The sequence below is a fragment of the Phoca vitulina genome, unplaced genomic scaffold (genome assembly GCF_004348235.1).
Source record: "Phoca vitulina isolate PV1807 unplaced genomic scaffold, GSC_HSeal_1.0 scaffold117, whole genome shotgun sequence".
Lineage (NCBI taxonomy): Eukaryota > Metazoa > Chordata > Mammalia > Carnivora > Phocidae > Phoca > Phoca vitulina.
The window spans coordinates 480,757-493,259 of record NW_022589820.1 but is presented as its reverse complement, the minus strand read 5'-3'; positions in this window follow the sequence as shown (position 1 = coordinate 493,259).

Sequence of the window (12,503 nt, the reverse complement as noted above, 5' to 3'; positions counted from 1 at the left end):
AAAGGCCAAATACTGTCTAATTCCATGTATATGAGGGACCTGGAGTAGTCAAATTCATAGAGATGGAAGGTAGAGTGGTGGTTGCCAGGGGCCAGGGGAGGGAATGGGGAGTTATTGTTTAATAGGTATAGAGTTCCGGTTTGAGAAGATGAAAAGGTCTGGAAATGGATGGTGGTGATGGTTGCACAATGTGAATGTACTTAACTTTGCTGAAATGCACACCCCAAAATTTAAGATGGTAAATTTTATGTGTATTTTACCCCAATTTTTAAAAAATTAACTTAAATTTTAAAAAGAAGAGAATGTATGATAAACAATATCTTTGGCTATCTCTGCATTTATGGCATCTTTGGAAAATACAATCTGCCACCACATCATACAACTGACAGTTTGGAGTCTTGTATCTCTTACTCAACGTTGAGTCAGTAAAATTCCCACAAGTTTTGTGTTGCTAAGTTTTCGGGGCTGTGTACTGTTCCCCCATGTGGATATGCCACTATATTTATCCCTTCTGTGGATGGACATCTGGGGGCACTCCAGCTTGGGGCTAATACAACAATGCTGCTATGGATATTCCTGCCCCTGTACCCCAGTGCACATGGGCACTTGTTTATCTGCTCATGGATAGATGCTCATTCAGCTTTTTGAGATAACAGCAAACTATTTTCTGAAGTGGTTGTACCAACTCGCACCCCCATCAAGTGTGTGAGAGACCCTGTTTCTTCACCTCCTCCCTGACACCCCGAGGGTGCCAGGAGACATTTAACTGACCCCACTTGTTTGTTTTTTCCTGGAAGAGCCTGCTTTTCTTCCCCTCCCCAGCTGCTCAGGGGCAGGCTGACATTTGCAGAGGTGCATCTCTGCATCCTACCAGGCCATGGCCCCCCTGGGGGAGGCCCTCCCAGGACAAAGTGGCTCCCTGGAAGCTGCAGCCCTCTCTCCCAGTTTGTGGCTCCTGGTCTGCACACAGGGTTCATACTTACCTCCATTGCAGTGTATCCCTCCATCTGATCCTAACTCCTTCCTCTCTTCCAAAAATTCTTCAAAGTCTCTCCAAATTTCTGGTCCACTGATGAAATTTTAAATTATTTTCCATATTGCCATGGGTTTGTTTATTAACTCTCAATATAGTTACTATTGTACACAAGTGGGAGGGAGGAGGTCCGTGGGTGGGTTCTGTCTGCTGTCTTGAACCCCGTCCTCAGCCCAGGGTCTCTGACTCACTCTTGCCTCTCAGGCCCCGAGGTTGTGAGCCCTGAGAGCCCAGCATGCACGGCGGATGGTCCCTGCCCACTGGGAATAAGAGGCCTGCTGAGTTTGTGTCCACCCAGCTGAAAGACTACATTTCACCTTTCCCGGCAGCTAGGTGTGGCCATGTGACTATTGTGGAATGGCAGCTTCTGGAAAGGTGGAACCTCAATATTGCTTCCTTGAGCTTTCCTCCAGGCACCACCTAGGCTGAGCCCAGCCATACTGGTTCTTCCATTGTTCTACCGCTGTTTCCCCCAGCCCACCCCACTGGTGCTTGTTACTTTTCTGTCCCAGGGTCTCCCCTTTCCCAGAAAGCCTGTTACCATCTTCACCCTTCACCCTGGTGAACTCCTACTCAGTCCTCTAAACCCATGTAAAGGGCAGCTTTTCTCTACAACCTCCCAGCCTCTCAGGGAGGAGGCTGGTCTCCTCTGCCTAGCGCTTCTCTACCCACCGTTGCTCAGTCTATGGGATCTGGAATGAGAGCCAGAGAAGTCACAGTCCCAGGCAGCATCCTCACATTGTGGATGTTCAGCCAGCATGTGCTGCAGGGGGCAGGCCCAGCCGAGGTCAATCATAAGACCGGGCACCCCCAGCTCTGCCTCTTTGGTGAGAGTGTGAAGAGAAGGGGGTGTCTGCAGGGGACAAACAAGGGCAGATAAGGGGTGAGTCTGCATGCTCCAGGCCCTGCAAGACTCCCTGGGCATGCAGGCAAGCGGGCAGGCCGGGAGGCATCACATCCTCCCAATCCTGGGAAGGCGGCCTGGGAGAGTGTCCCCATGTCCTTGGCATGGTCAGCCTGGATGTCCAGTTCTGACTCACTCCTTGTTTGGGCAAAATGCTGGCCTGGGTGCCAAGTCCTGAGAGCTTGACAAAGGCTAGGGGAGTAACAAGATAGGATCTGAGGGCCAGCTCCTGGGAACAGTGTGGGTACCCGGCCTGTGATCACAGCTGCTTCCTGCCCTGGCTCTCCGTCTGGTGAGCTGGGTGCGGCCACCGTCTGAGGCGGTGGGGGATCCCCTCCCAGCCCTCCGGTGGGCCCTGCACACCAGTCCTGAGTGTATGAAACAATCACTGGGCAGCGGGGACAATAGCATGAGAGCTGGCAGCAGGTAACAGGGTTAAAGTATTCTAAGGTTTTGGTGTTGGTGGGAGGAAAGCAGAGATATTAATGCTAGAGGTTATCCACTTTAGAAGGTGACCACTGAAATAGGCAAGGAAGGTATCATGTGCCAACAAGTAAAGGCGAAAAAATAAGAAAAAGACAAAAACAATCCAAAAGAAGACAGAAAGGAGGAGTAGAGAGGGGGATCTGGACATAAGTTGTTACAAATAAATCCAAATATACCTGTAATTTAAAAAAAATGTAAAGGGACCTAATGTTCCAGATACAGGAAATGATTGCCGACATCATATGAAAAACAACCCAGCTTTCTGCAATTACAGGAGACCCTCCTGAAACATAAACACAGCATTGAAGGTCATGGGAGAGAAAGATACACCATGCACACACTAACCAAGGTGAACTTGCGAGCTATGTCAGTGTCAGAGGAAATGCAATTTAAGGCAGCAAAGCCCAAAGTTGATTTGTTGGAAATACAAATATAAAGCCAAGCTCTGGTAATATTAACAAGAAAAAGAGAAAGTGCAAATAATAATAATAATAATAATAATAATAATAAACCCAGTAGGAAAGAAAAGGAGACTTAACCACAAATGCTCCAGCAAGTAAACAGAAATATAAGGAGCTATTTGTCAAGTATATGGAAACAAATTTGAAAACAGATGAACTGGGTAATTTCTCAGAAAAATACAGTTTTCCAGAATGGAAATCCAAAAGAAATAAAAAACCTGAACTGTCTTACAATTAATGAAATGTAATCACTAATTTAAAAACTACCCCTCCTCCCTAAATGTTTCAATAGCTTTACATGAAAATTCTAATTTTCAAGAAACAGATCATTTCAATCTTGTACAAACTATTTCAGAGAACAGAAAAATAGGAAATATTCTCACCTCATTTTTACAAGGTAAATATAACCTTAATATACAAACTTAGCAAGAATAGGACAAGGAAAAAATTAATGGTAAATCTCACTCATGAAAACTGATGCAAACTGAATCTAATGATGTATCAAAAAGATAAATCATTGTGGCCAAGTTGGGTTATCCTCAAAATGCAAGGTTGGTATAAAACTACCTAACGTAAGGACCCCTGGGTGGCTCAGTCAGTTAAGCGTCTGCCTTCGGCTCAGGTCATGATCCCAGAGTCCTGGGATCAAGACCCGCATCAGGCTCCTTGCTCAGTGAAGAGCCTGCTTCTCCCTCTCACTCTGCCTATTTGTGCTCTCTCTCTGTCAAATAAATAAATAAAGTCTTTTTAAAAAATCACCACATTAACAGAATAAAGGAGAAAAACCACAGTAGCATGTCAATATTTGTAAAACTGTTCAATGAAATTAAATTCATTCATAATAAAAAATTTTAAAAAGAATGAAAATAAGAATAGAAGCTAATAAAGGACACCTCCTAAGAAACTATAGCAGAAAACATAGCAATGACAGCATTCTCTGCAAGGCCAGAAACCTGACTTGATGCCCACAATGAAGACCTCTTTTTTTTTTAGAGGCAGGGAGGGGCAGTGGGAGAAAGAGAGAGAATCTTAAGCAGGCTCCATGCTGGGCACAAGACACGTGCCTCGATCTCACAACCTTGAGATCATGACACGAGCTGAAATCAAGAGTTGGGCACTTAACCAACTGAGACACCCCGTTGCCCCCACAATGAAGACTTCTATATGATGAGCTATTGGACATCCTAACCAGTGCAGTAAAGCAAGATAAGGAAATAAAAGAGACTGGATTTAGAAAGAAAAACACAGAAAAGAAAAGAAAATCCAAAGACATCTGCAAGTAAGTTATTGGAATTAAATAAGTTTGCTAGATTTGAAACAAAATTCTTTTGCATTTCTATATACTGGCAAAAATCTCTTAGAAAATACAATTTTAAAAAGATACAATCTAAAATAGCAGCAAAAATATTAAAAAATCCAGGAATGAGCGCACCTGGGTGGCTCAGTGGGTTAAGCGACCAACTCTTGATTTCGGCTCAGGTCATGATCTCAGGGTTGTGGGATCGAGCCCCATGTCAGGCTTGTGCTCAGCACAGAGTCTGCTTGTCCCCGTCCCTCTGCTCCTCCCCCCACTCACACCTGCTCTCTCTCTCTCTCAAATAAATATATAAAAATCTTTAAAAAATAATAAAGAATCCAGGAATGAATCTAATTAAAAAAAAAAAAAAAGTGTAGCCCTAAAATGTAGGCACTTCTTACAGGCCATTACTGTCTAAGCACTTTAATCCATGAGCTGGTTTAATCCTCACCAAAACCCAAAAGGAAGCTGTCCTTATCTTCCCACCTTGTAGCTGAGTGAACTGGTAAACCCACCTAGCATTGGGTCACCTAGTGGGAGGATTTAGGTGCAGACAGCCCAGCCACAGAACCTGGGCTCTAGCCATTGGGCTTCCCTGCCTGCTGTTGGTATTCATTGCTTCAGTGTACACATGGTACACATGGATGCTAGGAAAGTTAACAGAAGAGACAAAATTAAAGAAAATAAAATGAACTCACCACTGTTACCTTGTTCACATACATTCCCTCTGGCCTCCATTCCGGTTCATTCCCATATGGTGTGGGTCAACCCAACTCTGGGGCCCACAGCCCCTCCTCAGAGCCCAGGCAGCCTTTACCCTAAATTCTCTCAAGTCTGATCATTGTACAATGAGACTCTGGCCAATGGGATAAGACTTTTTCTTTGGCTTTGTGTTCCTTTAAGTAAATAAATTCAAAATCAGAGATTTTCTCCACTTTGCTACTATAAGACATCCTCAAAGATGCTTCCCAGGCCAGGCTGCTTGCTGTGGCAGTCGCCCTTGCCAGTGACCCCCAGCTACCTGGTATCTTTTGGCAGAGAAAGAGAGCGCTCCCCCTGGCTTCTTCCCTTTGATGGTGCTGTGAATGTGCTAGGTGTCGTCAGAGGGCCTCCCATTCGCTCCAGGGAAGTGAGCCCACCTTGGCTCTCTTCTGTTGCCATGTTGGGGGTTGGGAGACACCAGATGTGTGTCACCTTCTCCTAGTGGGTGGGGGACTTACCGTTCCCTACCATTCTGTTGCTCTTTCAGTTCTGGAGCCCCAAACCAGTTCACTTACCTCTCACCACCTTTCAGAGTTCTCTCCCTGCTGAGCTGGAGCCTGACACGGGGCTCAATCTCACCACCCTGAAATCATGACCTGAGCCGAAGCCAAGAGTGGGGCGCTCAACTGACTGAATCATCCAGGTCCCTATTTTGGTTGTTTTAATAAATGTAATGATATCTCATCCTTAAATATGTAATGATCATGCCATTCTTAAAATCTTAATTTTAATTTCTCTAATGGATAGTGATTTGAACATCTTTTCGTTTGCTCACTTGCCATCTTTTTGGTGAAAGGTTTCTGCGTGGTTTTGCCCCATTTCTAATTGGATTGCTTGTTTTTTTGATGCTGAATTTTGAGAGTTCTTCCACATTGTGGATATTTGTCTTTTATTGAATATGTGGGATGCGAATATTTTCTCCCAGCATGTAGCTTGTTTTTTCAGTCTTTTAAAAGTGTCTCACAAAGAAAAAATTAATTTTGGTAAAGTTAATTGATCATTTCTCCACTTATGAGCATGCTTTTGGTATCATGGCTATCTGTCAAAGATTTTCTCCTGAGTTATCTTCTAAGTTCTTTAGTTTTACATTTTACAATTAAAACAGGATTCATTCTGACATTTTTTTTAATGGTATGAGGTTTATATTGAGGGGTTTTTTTCCCTATTGATATCCAATTGCTTTAGCATATTGTTAAAAAGATTATCCTTTGGGGCACCTGGGTGGCTCAGTTGTTAAGCGTCTGCCTTTGGCTCAGGTCACGATCTCAGGGTCCTAGGATTGAGCCCCGCATTGGGCTCCCTGCTCAGCGGGAAGCCTGCTTCTCCCTCTCCCACTCCCCCTGCTTGTGTTCCCTCTCTTGCTGTGTCTCTCTCTCTGTCAAATAAATAAATAAAATCTTAAAAAAAAAAAAAAAGATTATCCTTCCTCCATTGAGTTGTTTTTTATTTTATTGTGGTAAAATTTACATCACATAAAACTTATCATTTTAACAATTTTTACAGCTCAGTAGTATTAGGTACATTCATATTCCTGCACAACCATCACCACCATCCATCTCCAGAACTTTTCATCTTCCCAAACTGAAACTCTGTCCCCATTAAACAACAACTCCCCATTACCTCCTCCCCCAACCCCTGGCAACGACCGAATCTTTCTGTCTCTATGAATTTGACTATTCTAGATACCTCGTGTTAATGGAATCATACAATATTCTTCCTTGCGTGTCTGGCTTAGTTCACTTAGCATAATGTCCTCAAATTTCATCCATTTTGTAGCATGTGTCAGAATTTCCTTCCTTTTTAAAAACTGAATAATACTCCATTATATGGATATACAACTTTTGTTTGTTTATCCATTCATCCATTGGTGGACATTTGGGTTGTTTCCACCTTTTGGCTATTGTGAATAACACTGCTATGAATATTAGTGTACAAGTATCTGTTCGAGTTTCTGCTTTCAATTCTTTTGAATTACTTTTGCATGCTTGTCAAAAATCAGTTGACTGTACTTACTTGTGTGAGGCTATTTCTGGGTTCTCTATTCTATTCCATTGAACAATGTCTCTGTCTGCTAATAAGCAATATATTATCATCTATATGAGTCTTGAAATGAAATGGAGTGATTCTTACCACTTTATTCTTATTTTTCAGAATTGTTTTAGCTATTTTAATTTCTTTTCCTTTTTAAGTGTTAGAACAATCTTGTCTATATCCATAAGAAATCTTGCTGAGATTTTGAAGGGAATTACATTATAAACATCTTTATCACATAGTCTTCCAATCCATGAACATAGAATGCCTCTCCATTTATTTAGATCTTTGATTCTTTTCATCAGTGCTTTGCAGTTTCCAGAATACAACTTTTGTACATATTTTATTAGATTTACATCTAGGTATTTCCGTTTTTGAGAGTAAATGATGTTGTATTTTTAATTTTGGTTTTCATGGGTTCATTGTTAGTATATAGATATGGAAATTGATTTTTGTACTTTGATCTTGAATCTTTGTATCTTGCTGAATTCATTTATTCGTTCTAAAGCCTTTTAAAAAAGATTCCATGAAATTACTATATTGACAATTATGTCAAGAGCAAAAAGGGACAGTTTTTTCCCCAGCTTTATTGAGAGATGATTGACATATAACACTGTATGTAGAAGTTTAAGGTGTGTAACATAATGATTTGATACAAATATTGCAAAATGATTACCACAATAAGTTGCCTTAACACATCCATGCTTCACATAGTCACAATTTTTTTCTTGTGTTGAGAACTTTTAAGACCTACTGTCTTAGCAACTTTCAAACACACAAAACAATACTTGTTAACCTTAGTCACCATGCTGTACATTACATCCCCAGAACCTATTTAGCTTACAGCTGGATAAGGATAATTTTAGTTCTTCCTTTCTGATCTGTATCTCTTCTATTTTTTTTCTTGCCTTTCAAACTTCCAGCACTATATTCAACAAGAGTGGTAAAAGCAGAATTCTTGCATTGTCTCTGGTCTTTGTAGTAAGTTTTGAAATCAGCTTGGAGTCCTTCAACTTCGTTCTTTTTTCAAGATCATTCTGGCTATTCTGAATGCTTTGCATTTCACTATGAATTTTAGGGCCTACTCGTCAATTTCTGCCATCTGGGATTTTGTTGAATCTGTAGATCAATTTGGGGAGCATTGCCATCTTAACAATAGTAAGTGTTGTGATCTATGAACATGAAATATCTTTCCATTTATTTAGGTCTTCTTTAATTTCTTTCAACAATGTTTGTAGTTTTCAGAGTGTAAGTTTTTCACTTATTTTGTTAAATTACTAATTATTTTATTTGTTTAAGTATTTTTTCTTTTCAATACTATTGCAAATGGAATCATTTTCTTAATTTCCATATTGTTCATTGCTAGTGTGTAGAAACACAATTGTTTTTGTATTTTAATCTTGTATCCTGTATCCTTGATAAACTTGTTTGTTAATTCTAATAATTTTTTAGTGGCTTCTTTGGGTCCTATATACAATACCATGTCATCTACAAATAGTGATAGTTTTACTTCTTCCTTTCCAATCTTGGCCTTCTAATTTTTACTTGTCTTATTGCCTATTTTGAAATCCCCAGTACAATATTAGATAGAAGTTGTGAGAACAAACATCTTTGTCTTATTCCTGACCCCAGGGGGGAAGTGTTCATTCTTTCATCATTAATATGATGTTAGCTGTGGGTTTTTCATAGACGCCCTTTATCAGTGGGAGGAGGAGCCCTCATTCCTAGCTTGCTATGTGTTTTTATCAAGAAAGGATATTAGATTTGTTAAATGCTTTTACTGTGTCTATTGAGATGATCATATTGTTTTTGTCTTGATTCTATTGATATGATGTACTACATTAATTGATTTTCAGATGTTAAACCAATTTTACATTTTATTTACATTTTTGGAATAAATCCCATTTGGAGTTGGACGTGTTGTGTGTGTATATATATATATAGAGAGAGAGAGAGAGAGAGAGTCTCTCTCTATATATAGTCTATATATATAGTCTATATATAGATATATATAACTGGATTTAGTTTTGACTTTGGAGCAGGGCAATGCTGGCTTCATAGAGTGAGTTAGGAAGTGTTCCCACCTCTTCTGTTTTTTGGTAAAGGTTGAAATTGATTGGTGTTAGTTCTTTAAATATTTGGTAGAATTTACTAGTGAGTCCATCTGGTCCTCTACTTCTCATTGTTGGCAGTTTTTGGTTTGTTTGTTTTTTTACTAACTCAATCTCTTGTTACAGATTTATTCAGATTTCCTATTTCTTCTTGAGTCAGGTTTGGTAATTTGTGTTTCTAGGAATCAGTCCATTTCACCTGGTTATCTACTTTGTTGGCAGACAACTGTTCATAGTATTCCCTTATAATCAGTTTTTATTTCTGTAAGGTCATTCATTAGTGGTATCTCATCTTTCATTCCTGATTTTAGTAATTTGAGTTTTCTCCCTTTTTGTAGGCCAGTTTAACTAAACTTTTGTTAATTTTGTTGACTTCAAAGAACTAACTTTTGCTTTCATTTAATTTTGAGGGTTTTGTTTGTTTGTTTGTTTGTTTCTTTTTTCTTTTTTATGGCCCAGAATATGGTCTGTCTAGGCATAGGTTCTCTGGGCACTTGAAAAGAATGTGTATTCTGCCTCATTGGGTAGTGCTATTATGAATGTTCTTCTATCTTCCTGATTTTCTGTCCAGTTGTTCTATCAATTGTTGAGAGAGGAGTATTGAAGCTTCAACTATAATTGTCAGTTTGTCTATTTCTCCATTCAGTTTTATCAGTTTCACATTATTTTCCAGCTCTTTTGTTTGGTGCATATGCATTTGTGGTTGCTATGTCTTCTTGATGGATTGACCCTTTTTATGACTAGGTAATGTTTTCCTCTGTGCCTAGTAATTTTCTTAGGAAGTCTACTTTATCTGACATTAATACAGCTACTCTGCTTAGTACATCTTAGTACTTAGTACATCTTTATCTATCCTTTTGCTTTCAACCTACGCATGGCATTGTATTTGAAGTGAGTTAATTTTAAATAGCATATATTTAGGTTATATATTTTTGTCTACTCTACCATTCCCTGTTGTTTAATTGTATTTAGACCATATATATCTAAAGTAAAGTAATTATTGATATGGTAAAGCTTAAGTCTGCCACTTGATTTTTGTTTCTGTTTGCACACTCTCTCTTTTTGTTTCTCTGTTTATTGTTCCTGCCTTCCTGTGGCTTACTTAAACATCTTTTAGAATTCCATTTTGAACGAAATCTTGCCATTTGCAACAACGTGGATGGAACTAGAGGGTATTATGCTAAGCGAAATAAGTCAATCAGAGAAAGACATGTATCATATGATCTCACTGATATGAGGAATTCTTAATCTCAGGAAAAACTGAGGGTTGCTGGAGTGGTAGGGGGTGGGAGGGATGGGGTGGCTAGGTGATAGACACTGGGGAGGGTATGTGCTATGGTGAGCGCTGTGAATTGTGTAAGACTGATGAATCACAGACCTGTACCTCTGAAACAAATAACACATTATATGTTAAAAAAAAAAAAGATAGTAGGAAGGGAAACATGAAGGGGGGGAATCGGAGGGGGAGAGGAACCATGAGAGACTATGGACTCTGAGAAACAAACTGAGGGTTCTAGAGGGGAGAGGGGTGGGGGGATGGGTTAGCCTGGTGATGGGTATTAAAGAGGGCATGTACTGAATGGAGCACTGGGTGTTATACACAAACAGTGAATCATGGACACTACATCAAAAACTAATGATGTAATGTGTGGTGATTAACATAACATAATAAAATAAAATTTAAAAAAAGAAAAGAGGGGCACCCGGGTGGCTCAGTCATTAAGCGGCTGCCTTCGGCTCAGGTCATGATCCCAGAGTCCTGGGATCGAGCCCCACATTGGGCTCCCTGCTCAGCGGGAAGCCTGCTTCTCCCTCTCCCACTCCCCCTGCTTGTGTTCCCGCTCTCGCTGTCTCTGTCTCTGTCAAATAAATAAATAAAATCTTAAAAAAAAGAAAAAAAAAGAAAAAAGAAAAAAGAAAAAAAGAATTCCATTTTGAATTATCTACAGTGTTTTTTAGTGTACCTCTTTGTATAGCTTTTTAATGGTTGATCTAGAATTACACTAAATACACATAACACATCAAAGTCTACTGGTGTCAATATTTACCAGTTAGAATGAAATGTAGAAACCTACCTCTCTTTATGTTCCTTTACCCTCCCTTAATTATAGTATAATTATCTTAGATATTTCCTCTACATAGACTGAGAATCATTTTAGGCAATGCAATATTTTTTGCTTCAAGCATCAAACATAACTTAGCAAACTCAAGAGGAGAAGGAGTCTGTTATATTTACCAGGATTTTGCTTACCATGCTCTTCTTTCCTGATATTTCAAGATTCCTCCTTTTACCATTTCCTTTCTGTTTAAAGAACATCCTTTAGCCATTCTTTTAGGGTACATCTGCTGGTGATAAATTTCTTAGTTTTCCCGCATCTGAGAATATATTTATTTCCCTTGTATTCCTGAAGAATCTATTCAGATACAGAATTTTGGGTTGACATTTTTTTTTCTTCCAGCACTTAAAAAAAGAAGTGCTACTTTCGCCGTTTTCCATGGTTTCTGATGAGAAATCTTTGGTCATTTGATTTGTTTTTCCCCTATAGGTGAGGTGTCCTTTTTCTCTGATTCTTCTCAATATTTTTCTTTGTCTTTTGTTTTCAGAAAATTAATTATGATGTGTCTTGGTGTCAGTTTCTTTGGGTTTATCCTGTTTGGGATTCAGGCAACATCTTGAATCTGTAGGATTTTTGGTTTTGTTTGCTAAATGTAGGAAATTTTCAGTTATTAATTCTTTGAATACTTTTTTTTAAAATCCCTACCCTCTTTCTTTTCCTTTTGGGACTACAATGACATGGATGTTAAATCTTTAGTTATCATCATACATTTCCCCAGGGTTTTGTTCTTTTTTTATTTTTTCCACATTCTCTCTCTTGTTGAGATGAAATAATCTTCTTGTTCTAGCTTCAAATTTATTTATTCCTTCCTCTATCCCCTCCATTTTGCTGTTGAGCAGAACTCTAATCTGCTTAGTCCCATCCATCTTTTTTTTTTTTTTAAAGATTTTATTTATTTTTCAACAGAGAGAGAGACAGCGAAAGAGTGAACACAAGCAGGGGGAGTGGGAGAGGGAGAAGCAGGATTCCCACTGAGCAGGGAGCCCGATGTGGGACTCGATCCCAGGACCCTGGGATCATGACCTGAGCTGAAGGCAGCCGATTAACAACTGGGCCACCCAGGCATCCAGTCCCATCCATCTTTGTCAGACTAGGAAGGCCTCCCTGGCATGAGGAGAAGCAGAAGAAAACTATAAGAAAATATAATTTAACTTATATCTTCTTTATACAGAAGGACTTTTTAACAGTTAAAAATATAGAAGTCACAGAGGGAAAACCTTAATAGATTCAAATACTCAAAAATTCAAACTTTTGTAACAACCTGAAAAAAAATCAGTAATAGAGTAAGTAGCAAGTGGCAA